The sequence below is a fragment of the Amborella trichopoda genome, chromosome 4 (genome assembly GCF_054954075.1).
Source record: "Amborella trichopoda isolate Santa Cruz 75 chromosome 4, AtrichopodaSantaCruz75HAP2 v2.0, whole genome shotgun sequence".
Taxonomy (NCBI): domain Eukaryota; kingdom Viridiplantae; phylum Streptophyta; class Magnoliopsida; order Amborellales; family Amborellaceae; genus Amborella; species Amborella trichopoda.
In genome coordinates this window covers 37,862,508-37,881,777 of record NC_142339.1, presented here as the reverse complement: position 1 = coordinate 37,881,777, position 19,270 = coordinate 37,862,508, and positions in this window count along the sequence as shown.

Here is a 19,270-nt window from a genome sequence, read left to right as displayed (position 1 = left end):
TAAAATTACTTTGACCCATTTCTTCCAAGTCCAGAAATCCACACACACGCCATAATTCCTCCTTTGAATAGCATTATCATCTCACACCTTCTTTATTTTCTTTCCCTGATATCCAGTGTGTCATCACGTCGAAAAAAAAAAAAAAACTCAAAAAAATATTTCAGTTTGTCATATGTGAATGTCAAAATTTGGATATTATCACATATGTACGCTCATCGTCTTTGTTTTGAGCTACTCCCACAACTTGCATGAGGATTAGTTGTACATTTTGCATTTCTTGGCTATATTTTAGCATTGTCACATGCAAAACTAAGAGAAAAACCATGGAGACATATTTTTTCTTTTCACGTTGGAGAATCCAAACATACTGATTGGTTATGATAGTAACATACAAAAGAAAAAAAATTTGACATTTGTAAACATTGAACCCAGATGTGTGCGATTTTAAAGAATCTTAGTCCGTAATAAATAGAATTGAAAAAGTATATAAATAAACCATTTACTTTTAGCACAAGGAGGTCACAATTACTCTTGTCCATAAGATTTTAACTTTGGTAGTTATAAGTATGTCTTTGACTAGACTTGATGCTAAAAAAAAACTTCTCGAACTTTATCACAACCTAAGCCCTCCAATTTGACATCTAATATATGATATTTTGATAGTCTAACTATTTACTATTTGAACTTTCTTTTCAAGGAAGGTCAAAATGGAAACTAAGATGTCACATTTGGGCACCAGCCGCATTCACGACCTATGCTTTGAAGCTATCATCCTATTCTAAAAAGTACCATTGCATGCTTTTTGCAATTTAATTTTGATTTTCACTTAGTCATAGTTAGATGTTAGTGAAAGTTGGACAAGGTGATCTAGCACGGTCTATATAATTATGGTGCACTCTTGGTGAACCAGTTTCCATAAATAGAACCTATGTAATGTGATTTTGGGATCATCTTTGAAAGATCATAACTTCTTCATCTTAAGCCAGATCAAGCTCAAATTTCAAGAGGATCTTCGTCTCGTTGTCACACACATTTTGATATGCGGCACGACCCATGACACGACCTGAGACAAAAGAAATCCTAGTGAGAATCCGCTTAAGAAAACTCATACTTTGCAGATTTTTGCAAAGAAGGGATCTCTTCAATCAAATGGTCATATCATGAAGCCCCGACTTCGAATCAACTTGAAAGCGGGTCCATTGAGACCGTGACGTCGAAGGCTTCGATCTAAGTGAATATCATACATGATGAGTGACCGAACAGGCTCTATTTCAAGGTTGCAAAAAAGGGTATTTTTCGACAACCGAAATCCATATTCCGGTAAAATTCCCCAATTGGAAAGTGGCAGTCCGGTCACCAAATCTAGCCATTCTTGTCGCCAAACGATCATGGTGACTTCCTCGTCGTTGCACACTAGAAATCTCAAAGCAAAACATCAAGAAATGATCGAAATCTAAAATCTAAGAACATCAATTTCTCATATTTTGCCTGATTTCGTTGAAGGCTCAAGACTTCAATTCGCGGATTAAAGAGCATATCAAAACGGTTGTCTCGTCGAGACCATCACTTTCACGACATTCTTCTTGCCGGCAGGTCACCGGAAAGACTCGAAACAGGCCCCAAACGATCACCATAGCCTATGGCCCCTTTTTAGGGACTATCTTGCTATTTTCGAGATTGTGGGTAAGGGCAAAATAATCATTTTGCCCCAAAAAAGGGATGCAAATTCAATTCATAGAAAATATATTTTTTAGCAATTTTAGTTAGTTTTGAGCATCCACCCTTGTTTTCAAGGGAGTGCTATATAAGCACTTGTAACCCTAAGTTCAAGAGGAAGAAAAATTAATGAGACTTTGGCCCCTAAGCTAAAAAATCAATTGAGTTTCCATTGGTTTTTGGCAATATTTTTCTCTACCATTTTCACTCAAGAGGAGGAGAGAGAAAACTTTCCCCCATAAACTACTACCCCTAGAACTTCCCACTTCTCAAATGCAATCCTTCACTCCCAACCTAGCCACCGGTTCGGTCCAAGGATTCCACTAAGTAATTTTTCACTCTTCTCTCTCTTCTTTTCTCTTCTCTCTTCTCTCTCTTTCTCTCTTTCTCTTCTCTTCTCTCTCTTCTCTCTTTCCCCCTTGTCTTTCTCTCTTCACTCTGTCAATTGATTGGACCGGAGGTTAAGCCGTTGGCCCATCCTATTTCCATCTTCTATCTCTTTCTCTTCTCTTTTTCTCTCTCTTCTCCTTAGCTCTTTCTCTCTATTATGACTAACCGGGACGGTGGTTAAGCCACTAGCTGGCCTCCTTTCCCTCCCTTCTTTTTCTCTCTCACAGTCGATCATCTTTCCCTTCTCTTTCTCTTTATCTCTCTTTCTATTTCTCTCACAGTCAATGGGGCCAGCAGCACCGTCTTTCCTTCTTCCTCTTTCATCTTTACCTCTCTCTCTCCCTTCTCTATGTTTCCCTCCTCTTACTCATCTCTCTTCTTCTCTTCCTCCCCTCCCTCTCTTCTTCTCTTTTCTTCCCCTCCTTCCTCTCTTCTTCTCTCTTCTCCTGTTTTCACTTCTTTTTCTTTCTCTCTTCCATCTCCTCTCCTCTCCTCTTCTTCTCTCGGTCCCTGTCACTCTTTCTCCCTCTCTCTTTCTCTTCTCTCCTTCTCCTTCTTCTCCTTCTCTTTCTCTCCCCATCCCTCTCTCTCTCTTCTCCTAGTTATTGACCCACCTTCTCTCTCTTTCCCCTCTCTTCTTCACGTTCTCCTCTCCTCTTTCCTCTCTCTCACACTTGACCAAGCCCGCAGCTAAGCCGCCATCTCCCCTCTTCTCTTCTCTTTTCTCTCCTTCTCTCTCTCCTTCCTCTCTCTTCCCCCCCTCTTCTTCTCTCTTCTCTCCTATCTCTCGATCGAGCCGACGGCTCCCTCTCCTCCCTCTCTTTCCTCTCCTTTTCACTCGATCGAACTGACGGCTAAGCCGCTAGCTCCCTCTCCTCCCTCTCTTTCTTGTCTCTCTCATTCGACCGAGCCGGCGGCTGTCGGCTCCCCTCTTCTCCTCTTTTCTCTCCTTCTCTCTCCTTCCTCTCTCTTCTTCTCTCTTCTCTCCTATCTCTTGATCGAGTTGGTGGCTCCCTCTCCTTCCTCTATTTCTCTGTCACCTTCTCATTCTCACTTGACCGAGCTGCCAGCTAGGCCGTCGACTCCCCTCTCTTCTTTTCTCTTCTCTTCTCTTTTCTCTCCTTCTCTCTTCTTCTCTCTCTCCTTCGTCTCTCTGCTCCTCTCTCTTCTTTTATCTTCTCTCCTATCTCTCAATCTAGTTGGCGGCTCCCTCTCCTTCCTCTATTTCTCTCTCCCCCTCTCATTCTCACTTGATCGAGCCGTCGGCTCCCTTCTCTTCTTCCCTCTTCTCTCTTCTCCTCTCTCTCACTCAATCAAGTCGTCGGCTCCCATTTCCTCTTCTCTCCTCTCTCCTTCTGTCTCTTTCTTTCTCTTTCTCTTCTCTTCCTCTCTTCTTCTCATTCTTCGCTTCCTCTCTCCTCCTCTCGATATCTCTTTTTCGAGTTTTCTCTCCTTCTCTCTTACTCTATCTTCCTCTTAGTCTCTTTCCCTTTCTCGTTCTCCCTCTTACTCTATCTTTTTTCTCTCTCTCATTCCCTCTCTATCCCACTCACCCTTTCTCTCTCTTCCCTGTTCTCTCTCATTCACTCTCTACCCCTACCTCTCTTCTTCTTCTTTCTCGTCTCTTTATCTCTATCTTCCCTCTCCTCTTCTCTTCTTCTCTCTCTTTCTTCTCTCCCATCTCTCTTTTTCCCTCTTTCTCCCTCTCTCCTTCTCTTCTCTCTCTTTCTCTTCTTCTCCTTCTTCTTATTCTTCTTCCTCCCTTTCTACCCTTTCTAACTCTCTACTTCTTCAACTATCACATTATATACTCTGCTATCATCTCACTCATGAAATTCGGTCATATTTATTCATTCCATTTTGTTTATTTATTCGTTTACTTGCATACCCATGCGAGGACGTTTAACAAGACGGCGTTGAAAGGTTGTTGAATCGATAAATAGTCTCATATAACCCCACATTTCTAATATCTCTAATGGCAAGTTAGGGTCCTCTAACCCACTTTTCGGGCAACCTTATATGTGTGTGTTCATGAGCCGCAGAGTGCAAAGCAAGGGGGCTAAAGTCGATCCAGTTTCAGACTAGGGAGGGTTTCAGTCGTGATCTAAGAGGGCATCAACAAAACGCCTGAGCGTGTCACGAATCCACTGTGAGGTACGTTCCACCTCACAACACACAATCCTCTCTCACCAGTTAGCACCTGTCCACACGCGTACCCCATGTACGTTGCGGTTCCCGAGAGAGCATTCTTGAGCCAGACCCGAACCCAAGTCCCCGCATGGTCTCATGACCCGACGAGATCGAGGCACAACCAATGTGTGGGGACCAGCACCCTTTGGCTTATTAGCTGGAAAATATTATTATTTTTCCTTCTTAGGTGGGATAAATATTCTTTGATATATTTTTTGCATCAAAGTCTGAGGTACTAAAAGTGTTTAAGGAATTTCATGCAATGGTATTCACCAATTTAACAAGAGGATGAAAATTCTGCATACGGACTCAGTAGGAGAATATATTGCATTCAAAGAATTCTTGGCTAAAGAAGGAATTATACATTAATGACGTTGTCCTTATGAACCACAACAAAATGTTGTTCTAGTATTGTCAACAAAAGCCTTCTTAATTGGTTTATCTTTAATTAATAGGTAACCTACTCTTTAATCAAATAATAGCTCACCACTCGATAAATTATTTGGGTATCCACCTAATTATTTTTTACTTCGAATTGTTGGATGTACATGTCTTGTTCTTCTACCTCAACCTGCTTGACTTACAATAGATGCAAAGTCTATCCAATGCATGTTTGCTGGATATGGGGAGACACAAAAGGGATATCATCGCTATGATTGGGGACCTAAGAAGTTGAGAATATCCTGGAATGTGTTGGCTTTTAGAGAATGTTCCATATTTTTCAAAAAATTTGTGTTCATCTTAGTCATTGCACTTGATTCCATCATCTACTACTTTTGTTTTGTCTTCATTTCCTGATACTTTGTAACACTCTGACCAACAAGCAAGAGTTCCCCTAACTGTGCCTCTATCACTACCTCTAGAACGAGGTAGCGCACCCACTCCACCACTACCTCGTCCTCCTCCCTTAGTGGAGTTACAGTGTTCCACTCGAGTTCCTCTACCATTTGTTCATATTTCTTTACTTTCAACACTTGATCCATTCTCTATTCCTAGCTCTGACAAACTGGTAGCAAAAACTGCGAAGTGGAGTCAAACCATACATATAAAAATTGAGGCATCGGAGGCTAACCACGCTTGGGATTTGGTTCCACTGCCCAGAGCTCATACTATGGCAGATAATAAATAGGTATATTAAACTAAGGTCTAGTGGTATATTTGATCAATATAAAGCTCGACTAGTTGCAAATGTATATAATAAGGAGCACGGTTGTAACTATGATGAAACCTTTGCACCAGTTGCTAAAATAAATACTATGAGAACCTTCACTGTTGCAGTTGTGGTGTGAAATTTGGATATCAAGAATGCTTTCTTGTATTAGAGCTTATCTGAGAGAGTTTATATGAGACCACCACCCGAATATTCCATTTCATCTCCTTATCAACAAATAGAGAGAAAAGTACTTTTCCTTATATATCTTTTGGGAGGAAAAACCCCATACATTTATACATGTCATTAAACAAATATGAAAGTGCTCTGGCCTACTATGAATGAACTTATTACCACTAGTGGTTTAAAAAATGGATCGGTGCTATGAATCGGGCACCCCAAAAACCCATATGGATAAGTGAATTGGCGTTTCAAATCGAGAATTAGTCAAATCGGTTGGATTCAGCCTTAAAAAAATTCAAAAAATTGTTACTATCATTATCAATGTTGTTTTTTAGGAATCCAATAAGAAATGAGGATACCACATTAATAACGTTTATTTTTTTTGCGTCAATAATTGAATATTGAGATGTTCTTTCCCTATATGAAGATTCTCATCAAACATTTATTAAGATCTAACTAAATATAATATTATATATTAAAATTAGAATTACTGGTTTGTATTTTATTATTTTAACATCATTTTACTAATATAAACATAAAGTGAAATTAGCATCACATCAAAGTATCAAACATTTATTATTTCTTTTTACTCATCCAAAATTATTACAATCTAACTAAGTATAATAGTATATATTGAAAGTACAGTTGTTGGTTTATAAATATATATTTTATAATTATTTTATTATACAAATAAAAAAATCTAAAATGTCATATGATATCATCTAATTTAAAAAAATCTTATTTACATTTCTAAGAAAAAATAATATATTACAAAATTTATAATATAAATAAATTAATAAATAAAATAATAAATAAAATACAAGATTTGGTTATCAATATATTGCTCATTATAATATAATAATAAACATGATTATATGTTATTAGAAAATGCTTCCATATCATATGATTAAAAACAAAATAAAATCCCCTATAAATTTTAATGTGATCATATCATATGACTATACTGACATAAGTTTAACAACTTATTAAGATAAATAAACAATACGACTTTCAATATAATTATACTATTTTTTGTAAATGAAATAAATAGAATTTTTTTTGTAATTATATGCAATTAAAACTTAACTATATGTACTTTTATTTTTTGTACATTATAAAAAAATGAATAAATATTATTAATCTTAAAAAAAATTTATTTTGTTGATTATTTCATGACAAATCTAAGTAAGAGAGATAGCTTCATAAGGTGCAAAACTTATCATCCGAATGTTCCAACATCAAAGATTTTGAAACACAATGTTGCCTTGGAGCCCTGAGGTTAGCACGATGTGAGAGTAGGGACTTTTGACTGATGATGAGGTAAGCGTGATTCAAGTGTGGCAGGCATTATTCAAATGTGGCAGGTGGGTGGTGGGGTTGGGCCCACCATTATAATTTTATAAGAAATCTACTTCAAAATTCCATGTTTTCTGTAGCAACTCATAATCCCGTTTTTCACTGTAACCGGAACATGCTGGGCGATACCCGATCCGGATCGTCCGGTTTTGGATTAGATCGTCGATTTTTCAAACATTGGTTACAACTACAAAAAAGGAACTTGTTACAAGTGTAGCCTATCCAAACTACTTGAAGATATACTTTGATGCTATCTACATTGTTTTTTTTGACACTCTCCCACAAACTGATGTGTTGTAATAACATCAATTTGCTTGTCAGATAATCGCGGCATCTTTTAGTCAAGGTCTTAGTAAAAATGGCAGCAATCTAATCCTTGAAAGGAACATGAGATAGAGCTATTTCTCTTAGTTAAAAATTTTCTCGTACAAAATGACAGTTAATCTCAATATACTTTGTTCGCTCATCAAAAATTAGATTTTTGAAAATTTTCATTGCACTTTCATTGTCACAAAACAAAAGGATCGGGAAAACTAAAGTGAGTCCAAGATGGGCACGAAGTCGCCTAAGCCAGTTAATTTCACGACATCCAGAAGACATAGCTCGAAACTTAGACTCCATAGAAGATTTTAAAGCCATAGGTTGTTTCTTAATTTTCAAGAAATGAGGGAGTTTCCAAGAAAGACATTATAGCTAGTAGTGGAACAACTTGTATCTAAGTAGCCAACATATTCACTAACAGTGTATGTCCTTAAGATTAAAGGCGAGAATCTATCATATGCTAACCTGCATTGCCATCATATTATTCGATACCTTCGCCAACAAAGTTACGTCATTTGTTGATCGAAGGTATCGATTAATATGATGAATTGTCGTAACATGAAGCTTCCAATAATCTAAAACAAACTTACTGACAGCCTGAATTGCATGAGCGATATCAGGATGTATCACACTAAGATAGATTAAGCTATCAACAATCCCATATACATAGTCAGATCATCTATTGGGTCGCCATCAGCCTTTCCATATTTGACATTCATTTTCAATGGTGTATCTACTTGCTTATTATATGTGAGTCCAACTAGTGCTATAAGGTCATTAGTGTACTTTCTCTGACTAGTCAGATAGAGATTTCCAATCCTAAGAAATAGGTAATGTGACCCAAGTCTTTCATCTAGAAAGGATTTGGAGCGTCGTTTATAAGACTTGTATATCTTGATGATTATCTCATGTAATTAAGTTATCATCAATGTAGACCAGAACAAAGACACTTCTCTTAAAAGTGGAGGAAATAAACAAGGAGTAGTCATTGTGGTTTTGTTGGTATCCCGCACCCTAAAGAAAGCATTTTTGACATCCATTTGGAAGATGTCTCAACTTTGTACTGCAACAACAACATTCAAGATTTGTACATAAGTCATCTAGGCAACTAGTGCAAAGGCATCATCATAGTCAAGACTGTGCTCCTAACTATATCCCTTTGTGATTAGTCGAGCTTTATATCGATCTAGTGTTTTATAAAATATCAATTTGACAGTATACACCCATTTACTACCTACCACAGTATGACTTGTGGGTAGTGGAACTAAATCCTAAGAGTGGTTAGCCTCTAACACCTCAATTTCTGTTTGCATAGCTTAACACTATTATTCACTTTCAACTGCATGTTTGTAAGTACTAGGAATAGAGAATGGATCAAGTGTTGAAAGTAAAGAAAGAAGACTAGTGGTTTATGAACTCAAGTGGAGCATTGTAATTCCATCGTGGGAGGGGGAGGAAGAGTTGGAGGAGGTATAGTACCTAGTTTTGGATGTTGTGGTGGAGTAGTAGTCTGGTGAGCACTTGCTTGTGTATTAGAGTGTTGTAAAGTGTCAGGAAATGAAGAAAAAATAGAAGTAGTAGATGATGGTACCAAGGGTATTGATTGAGATGAACAGGAATTTATTGAAAAGTATGGACTATTCTAAAAAAAAACCACATTCCGGGATACTTTCAATTTCTTAGCTTCCCAATCATAGCAATGATATCCCTTTTCTGTCTCCTCATAACCAACAAACATGCATTTGACAAACTTTGCCTCTAGTTTAGATCGATCAAATTGGGGTAGAAGAACAAACAAGTGCATTTAAAAAATCGTAGATCGATCAGATTGGGGTAGAAGAACAAAACAAGTGCATCCAAAAAATCAGAGCAAAGAATAATTAGGTGAATACCCAAATAATTTCTCAAGTGGTGCGCTATTATTCAAAACAGGAGTAGGCAGCAGCATATTAATTAAATATATACCCATTAAGATTTTGTCCAAAATATTTTAGGCATATTAAAATGAAGGAGAAGTGCCCTAGAAGTTTCTTGAATGTGTATGTCCTTTCTTTCTGCAACACGATTCTGTTGTAGTATATGAGGGCAACTTGATATCATGTAGAATTCCTTCTTTAGCCAAAGAAAACTTTGAATGCTTCTAACATATATTCTCCTACGTGTCCATGCACAAAATTTTTACCTTTTTCTTAAATTGAGTGAGAACCATTATATGAAATTTCTTAAACATCTGAAGTACCTCTGACTTTCGATGTAAAAAATATATTCAAGAATATCTAGACTAATCATTTATAAAGGAAACAAAATAATACTTTCTAGTTAATGAACCAATGAATGTTGGACCCCATATATCATTATGAATTAAATCAAAACGCAAATAGCCCGAGTCACACCAAAACGAAAAGATAATGTCATTGCTTTGACAACAATACAAACTTCACATGTTTTATTTATACAGACTTGGTGTCAACTTTATTTAATAAGGTGTCTGAAGAAAATAATGAAGACAAATTTAAAGTATGAGGATGACCTAAATGATAATGCTAAAGCCTCTAAAGTTTATTGATAGAAGGAGCAAGGATAACACTAAGGAGAGAATGAGTCACTTTCGAAATTCAAGATAAAGAGTTTCCCTTTCTTACGGCCTTTCCCAATCACCATTCCGGTCCACATGGCAACCAAAGGTAGATAATGGGAGAATACAATTTTGTTTGACTAGTTCACTAATTGGGTGATAGATAATGGGAGGTACTAAATTGGTTGATAGACTAGGTACATAGAAAATATTAGAAAGAGATAAAGGCAGAAAATTAGGAGGTTTAATGAGTAGTGAAGCAACTTTTGTTATAGATAGAGACTAACCATTTGCAATATGAATATTTTGAGTGCCTTTATATGGAATAACTTGTTTCAAAAATGTCAAGTTGCCTGTCATATGATTGGAAGCACCCGAATCTAATACTCAATATGTTTGAATATTAGTCTTATCAAAACCGAAAACATGGAGTGCTTGCATGACTTGGCGAAGGAATTCTGGTGTAACAGAGGGTGATTGACTTTGCGAGGGGATGGATGCAGGCAAAACAGAAGGTTAGAGTGAAGGAAGTCGTATCTGAAGTAGTAGCAACTGAAGTGTAGGTTCTAGGAGGTCAACCCTTATATTGGGGCCATTTTATGTACTTAGTGATTAGGTGCCCTTATATTGGGGCCATTTTCTGTACTTAGTGATTAGGTGTCCAGTCTCCTTGTAGTAACTACAAATAATATTTTTCTTACAATTACTGACTAAGTGTCCCATATCTCAACAGTGGTAGCATTTGACCTTGCTCCTATCTCGACCTTTGTCTTTATTTGAAGTGAGTATCTTCGGCAAGAAGTTCAACAAGAAGTCCATCAATGTTATAATTATCTTCACAATTGAGAATTGCGGCTCGCACATAGTCAAACTTATATCGTAGTTTCATTAAAAATTGTCGAGAACATGAACGTTGCATGAGTTTGAGTATTGTGTTTATAGCCCTGTAGGAATTTTGATATCTATCATATCCATTTCATTACATATCAACATCATTGCATAATAAAATTTGTGAATAATTTTTTATACTTGATTCAAGGAACTTAATTCTTTCTCTAGTTGATACATCCTTGCTTGATTGTTGATATATACGCTTAAGATATTCCCACATAGCCTTCATTGTATTTAAATGGATCATATGTAAAACAATAGACTTCTAAATTGACTCCATGATCCAAGTATTAACTTTGCATTATTTGTTGTCGATTGGAAATCGACGATCCCATTTGACGGTTCAGTGACAGAGCCATCGATATAGCCCCATAATTCTCGGCTTTCCAAAAAAATCTGTAGATAGGAGGCCCATAAATAATAGTTATATCCATTAAGCTTTAATGCTAGGTTATGAAAGTCTATGTTTGTTTGGGAATTTGGTGGAGCGTTTGGTTGAGACAATTATGAGAACGGTTAGAGAGAGATAGAGAACGACCAATATAGTCTCTATTAACTATTGTAACTTTAAAAAAAAAGGATAAATAAAAAAAGGGAAAAGTTTATATAAGGTTGCAACCTTAAAAATGAAGAATCACATATGTACTTCAAAAATATATCGGAAATGTTGTTTTAATGTTGAATAAACCCTCTAATCGATCATCTCGACATTGAGATGTATGAATATGAAAAAAAAAAAAAAAGGTTTTTGAGTCTCGGAATAGTGCATCTTGCAACACATTATCTAGACCGTCCATTTTCAAGATTTTCATATATTTATAGATCTACTTGATTTTAACCATTTTTTCAATTTAAAATTTTCTAATTAGGTATGAAAATAGATTTAAGATATGGTGTGGTTACCATAAGGTTGCAACATTAAACAATCCAATTAAAGCGCACCTTCAAATTTGATCTTAACATATAATTTTGATGTAAAATATTATTAGGATTCTCTCAAAATCTATTTTCATATCTAATTATAACATTTTAAATTCCAAAAATAGTTAAAATCAAGTAGATCTATAGACATAAGAAAATTTAAAAAATGGATGGTCTAGATAATGTGTTGTAAGACATACTATTTTTGGGACTCAAAATTATTTTTTGTTTCATAATCATATATCTCGATGTCGAGATGCTCAATTGGAGGGTTTTTAAACAGTAAAATAATATTTTTCGATGGATTTTTGAGATGCATCCGTAGTTCTACATTTTAAGGTTGCAACCTTATATAAACTTTTTCCTTCAAAATAATTCTAAAAATTTTTTATAACAAAATTACATGCTATGATAAAATTTTAAGGTGCACCTTAATTGGGTTGTTTAAGGTTGCATCCTCATAAAAATCGCACCCATAAAAAAATTATGTTGGAGTGAGTTGCCCCAGTACACCCCAGCCCACCAAAACAGAGGCAATGAAAACCCACACGCAAAACAAATCAATTTCAGCTGCCTAAAGTTAGAGGACGAGACAGAAAGAGAGACATACTCAAATTATCAGTAAAAACCCAAATTTCAGCAGCGTAAAGCTAGACAGAGAGCATCATACTCAAATTCTCAACAAAAACCCAAATTTCAGCAGTGTATGGCTAGAGAGAGAGTAATAGACTCAAATTTTCAACAAAACCCCAATTTTAGCGAGAGAACAACGTACTCAAATTCTCGGCAAACAACCCAAACTTCAACATTGTAAAACTATAGAGAGGGAGAGGGACAAGTATACTCAATTTGTTAACAAAAACCCAAATTTTGAAAGCATAAAGTTAGAGAGAGAGAGAGAGCAGCAAACTATAGTTCCCAGCAAAAACACAAATTTCAACAGCTTAAAGCTATAGAGAGCAATAAACTCAAATTCTCAACAAAAAAACCTAAATTTCAGTGGCATAAAACTAGAGAGAGAGCAGAGCAGCTGACTCAAATTCTTGGCAAAACCCAAATTTTAGTATCAAACTAGATAGAGAGAGCAACAAAGGCAACAATCTTGCTCTTTCAAATCAGCAGAATCACCTTCACATCAATTCGATCATCCAGAGAGAGAAAAAACAATAAGAGCCACGAACAAGAGGAATTACCTTTTTTTTTTACTACTCTCATACCATGTCAACAAATAGAGAGAGAAGTATTTTTCCATGTATATCTTTTGGGAGGCAAAAATCCCATATATTTATACTTATACTTAAGATTAGATGCGTATGTACATGCTCTAGCCTACTAAGAAGGAATTTGCTACAACAAAAAAAAAAAAGAAGGAACTTGTTACAAGTTTAGCGTATCCAAACTACATGAAGATATATAATGATGTTATTTTACAAATGTACGGTATAGGGTATTTTTGACACGCTTGTGTTTCCAGTGTGAATAATGGAGAAACCAGTGGAGACCTAGGCCCGCGGGTATCAAAAATATTTAAAGACTACACCTGATCAAATAAGCATAATTTTGGAAGGACTTGAAAAGGTGGCAGATTGACCTTAAAAAGCATGAAAGGGTGACATTTGGTGTTTTAATAGTGTCCGCCAAGTTTTGTTCCAATCCGATCAAGATAAAATAGATCAGGACAAAATTTACATTTTGCAATACCATTATCTATCATGTTAAAAAGTATTTTATAACTAGAGCTATATTTTCAAGGTCTCATATGAGCATCAGACCATCGCCATTGAATTTAGAAGGCTTAAAACCCCCCGAATACAGTTCATTTGGACGCTTCTGGACCATTCCAGGGCCAACTTACTCAAAATGGGTGGGCTTTAGATTATTCCTATGCTGCCTTAACGAACTAGTTTCCATTTCTGGAAACTATGCCATTTGATTTAGGGATTGACTTGTAAATGTCATAACTCTCTCATCCTAACACCAATCGAGCCCAAATTTCATTATATGGTAGATCTCATCAAGCTGGATGTTTTGTTATAAGACATGGCTTGAAACGATACCCGGAATGAGAGAAATCATAGAGAAAAACTGGACAAAAAACTCATATGTTGCAGAATTTTTTTAAAAGGAACATCCATCCATTCAATTGGTTATATCTTGAAGCCTCAATATTTGATAACCTCAAATATGGATCTGTTGTGACCGTGATAGGAAGGGTTTCGATTTGAGGTAAGATTTGCATGAGATTGAGGTCGGAAAGGCACTTGATTCAAGTTCACAAGAAGGCATATTTTTTTATCGTTGAAATCCCATTTTCTGACGACTTTCAAAATTGTAAAAGTGATCAAATGAACATCAATAGAACTGTGTGGTCTCTTGTGTGAAGTTGTAGGGATGTGAAAGCAAGAACCAAAACTTCAACAATCTTTCACACAACGTGTATACATGACAACCACATTACTGGAAAGTAGTCCTATAGATGGACATGTGTATATTTGCACAGAGAGAGCCCCCTTTACATTGTTGTGACAAGCGCTTGACTTACTATTAAAGGGGGGACTGAAATCCTCATTCTAATATCATGGTTCTACTATTTATTATCCAACTTTGACAAGCCAATCATGAGTTCTCGCATTGAGATTGTGGGTCATGGCTCTTAGTTGGGTTGGATAAAAAACCAATAGTAGATCATGGTTCTTGGGCCAAGTAGAGTGTCATTATTGCCACTAATTTTGACCCATTGGTATCAATCTACTTCTAAAATATTTTATTTTGATATTATAAATATTTTTGTGATTTTTATAATTTTTTTACAATTTTAAATATTTATTTCTACTATAAACTCATTAAAACGAGTAGTTCCAAAATTTTTAGAACTACGAAGGGATCTTGCCCGCACATATGTGTGTCACTCATGAATAGGAGGTGTGGCCTTGTGGGGCCCACATAAAGTCCCTAGGGTGGCACACCCCATTTTTTTTTATGTGACACTTTTAATTAAGTTTTAGTTGGCTAGAAATCGTTTAAAATCTAAAAAGATTTAATTCATATTCAAGTGAAAGTTATGTTTTTTAAAAGATTGTTTTAATTAGGAGGTGGTTTGACCAAAACTCTAATTATTTGAACTTCCTACATATTTTGGAAAGTTGGTTTTAAATAAATATTGAACTTTGATTAAATTATAAGGGGATAAGGTTCATAATAATCCTCCAAAAATCACGATGGCTGATTTATCAGATGGATGACTCAAATTTGTTATCTCTCGCCCAACATATTTTCTCTGTTCATATTGGTCAAGTTGTGCCATTGGATAGGCAATACCTAAAAATAGAATTCTAATCCAAATAGAAGAATGAATTCTTTATATTTAAACACCATTAAGCCCCTTTCTTTCAACACACATATTTTTCTCTCTCCTCTATGCACAAATCGTTCTCTCTCCCTCTCTCACTTAAAGAAAATTATTTTTCTCTCTTCCCCTTCCAAAAAGGGGTCATGCCACCCAAAACTTGATAAGACAAGGGTGCACATTGAAACGCTAATTAGAGTTTTGTTGTTTGGAGAGGAAAAAGGGATATGCCCAGCCATAGGAGGACTTTATGCCTTCAATCCCAACCTAATTTGTTCATAAGGATTCCTACAAACCCTAATTTGGTTTTCATGATCTCTAAAACCCTAGAGTAAGAAATATTGCGCATGAAAGCTTCACATCTCTAAAATTCAAGCAAAATCAAAAGGGACAAAAAGGGCAATATCGGTTAGAGAATTGGGTGTGGGGTGTATCAAGACATATGATGATAACTCTAGGCAACATCTAGTATGTTTTTCCAGTTGATTTACTTGTTATTCAGTCACATTTTATATATTTTTATGAATTTTCACGAACATATTTTGACTCGAGACTATAGTGGAAGATTGATTATTGCTCATGGATTTAAGTTGACAGTAAAAATATGATCCTAGGTTGTGTTTAGAGTTTTAACTTTTTTGATTTACAACAGTGTTTAGTGCCCCATGTAAGTGGAATTCAGGTCTATTGAATAAGAGAAAAATAATTTTTTTTTTTAATTTACTACCTTGAGTTCCACATAATCACTCATTTCATGTTGATTGCCCAGATACATGTCGTTCCACTACCAGCTACTGTCTCTTTCTTGAGAACTCCCTCATTTCTTAGAAGTTCAAGAAAACAACCTATAATTTTGAAATCTTCTACAGAGTCAAAGTATCAAGCTATGTCATCTGCATGTGGAAAAAATATCTGGCTCAGGCGACTCTCTGCAGTTCTTGGAGTCACTTTAGTTTCTCCAATCCTTTTGTTTTACGACAATGAAAGCATAGTGAAAATTGTCAGCGATCCAATTTTCCACGAGATAACAAACATATTGAGATAGACAATAATTTAGTATGAGAAAAGTTTGAACAAGGAGAAATAACTCTAACCCGTGTTCCTTTCAAGGATCAGATTGCTAACATTTTCACGAAGACCTTAACTAGAGGGTATCACAATTATCTGCCAAAACAAACTGATGTTGTTAAGCCCCCATCAGTTTGAGAGGAAGTGTCATAATATACAACATAGATAACAATCAATGTATATCTTATAGTATGAATAGACTTTGTTTGTTGAATAGGATGAACCTGTTAGAAGTTCCTTCTATGTAACTCTTAACAAATTCCTTCTTCGTATGCCACAAGTTATACTTACGCATCCAAGCTCATGTACAAATATATGGAGTTTCTTCTTGTAGTATATACATGGAAAAATATTTCTCTATTTGCTGACGAATACGCCTCAATCCTAATTTCTTTGCTTAATACATTTTTTTCATTGAAAAATAAAACCTCAGCTGGAATTTACCCCTTGGTTCAACAAATGACATCTATTTATGAGTTTGAAGGTTCTTTTTGGCAATCTCAATAAACCATGTTTTCTCTTTTAAAGGATTTCTAATGTGGGTAGAGTTTTGGTGTATCTGAGTTGGATTTGGATCCAAAATTCAACATGTGCCCTAAGCATGATCAGGTAAAAATGAATTTTTAACCTTAAAACTATTTTGAACTTTGTTTTTGGACCTTTCATTTTTATTCTTCTTAGATTTGTACTATTTTTCGACCAGAGAATACATGAATGTAGTTTGCGAGAATATATTTGTAATGATTTAGAATGAGATTTTAAGTCCTAAATTTATAGAGATTCAAGATGGACTTAAGGGTCCAGGGATGCACGATGTACTTTTCCTTTAAAATTTTAAGGGAAATAAGTTTAGCAGACTCTATTAGTCAATTTCATGAAACCGAGCAACATAACCAAGCTCACCAGTTGATTCATATTTCTGTAATTTAATAGTAGTCACAGATCTGCATGGATTAAAGTGACTCCAACTTCAATCGGCAGTGTCATGTTTGACAAATTTCAAGGTCTTACTTGTTAAGAGTAGCATGATTATTAGCATACACTTACACGAAAGGAAACAACCTTTACGGTTAAAGGATCTCATCTGCACATATATACAAGAAAGTTATAACATAGACTGGATAACTCATATTGAATTTGCCCTATCCGGATAGCCAATATGGCATATTAGTCTATGAATTTTATTTTTAGCTTTCATAAATTTGATAGAGCTGAATGTTGAGAGCATGTGCACTTAAAGTGCTAAAAAAAATGGGTAAAAACTACTAAAAAGAAAGCCACAATGTCTGTGCCATCTATGGTGAATGCTAGCCATCCTATGCAGTTTAATATGGATTATCTCGTTTATACTGATACATAGCCTGGGCAGCTCATCCAATCTTTATTAACAATTATAATTAAGTTTGTCCCTCTAAGGGAGATTTCCCTATGTAGTTAATCTATTGACTCTCAATCAGTGAGGCATGCACATTTTTCTCTAATTATTGTGCTTGGATTTGTCACCTGTGCCTATATTATTTGACTCACTCAGGAACAAGAATTCAAGAGTATTTGGAGAAAAAAAACAGAAGAACAAACTCCCAATACAGGGTCTCTATGCCTTTGCAAAAGCTTTTTAAGTATCACTTTATGAAAACGACCAATAAACAAAAATAAAATTCATTTAAAAAAGTGTATCATTCATTTTGCAAAAAAAGGTTGATTGTTTGTACCATCTATATATGCTGGTCTATGGCCGGACCTTTATGGTCACACTCACAAGATAAGGGACTCTCTCATCTCTCTGAATTTCGATCTGATGCATAGGATATGGTGTCACCTTCATCCCATGCCAACCCATATGTATGGGACAATGTTCTTATAAATGAAGATCATAGGCGTCATCTTAATGGAAGGGGATTCATTCAAGGTCATGTTTCATCCCAATTGGTATGGAATTGCACCCAACTCCTCGGCATGAACCTGAATCCTTCTTACCTCACTAGCCTATTTGCTTGAGCCTTCTTACCTCACTAGCCTATTTGCTTCCTGCTTACATTCTTTCTAGGCATTGAAATATGGATGTTCCCAACAAATGAAATCCTGAATTTCATTGAATACTGGAACTAATTTCCATGGCTATCTTACTTAATTTCCTTTGCACCATTTAGTAATCAATAGTTTTAAGAGTTTTAAACTATTGTTTTCAAGAATCAATCACCATGTAAATCCAAATATATTTGCAAAAATGTGAGTCCTAAAAATCATCCTGACATGAAGTATGGGCTCCCAATAACATTTTGAAATGGATAGTCCCTTTCATAGTTATAGCCCACATGTGATTCGTAAAATTTTTTGGAATTTTGTGTACCAGACAAATTAGGATTTTGTTAGGCTACTCCCTCTCATGTAATATTCACTTGACCTATTTAACATTTATTGGATACTCATTACCCTTGTTTTATGATACAAAAATTTTTGGACATTCATTGGACATTCATTGGATTTTACCCTTGTTTTGTAATAGCTGACTTTTATCTCTACGAGAAATTTTTTCTTTACTATTGTATAATCACCTAAAAGTTTTTAAGTAAAAAAGTTACGGGAAAATGACATATACCATTCTCCCTAAATTATTATCGCAAATGACCCCTTGGTCTCATCAAAAGCCCATAGAACTCCTAAGGCAAACAAAAAAGGACGTTTGAACACCTCATCTTTTTTATTGTTCAAATTACAAAATTTATCACTTTTTTTTTCTAGTAACTTCATTATAAAAATCAAGTTTGTGATGTATTTTCTAATTTGCTCGTACTATTAATAAGGGGAGAGAGAGAGATAAGTATTCAAGGAAGGTGGCTAGTGAAAGAGAGGGATGAAAATGTCCACAGGTGAAGAAAAACAGAAAGAGGAGAAGAGATTTTTTAGGATTTAGATAAAGAAAAAGTTTATATAAAATCTGAACCTTATACTGTATAGGTAACGTGCACTTAAAAAACCTACTAGTAAAGATTGTTCGCGTACTGGAAAACCCTCAAATCGATCATCTCGATCTTGAAATTCATAGACATGAAGAAAAAAGGGATTCTAGCCGTAAAAATAGTTCATCTTCTAATACATTATTTGGATCGTCCATTTTCAATATTTCCAAGTATTTACAAATATGCTTGATCGTCAACATTTC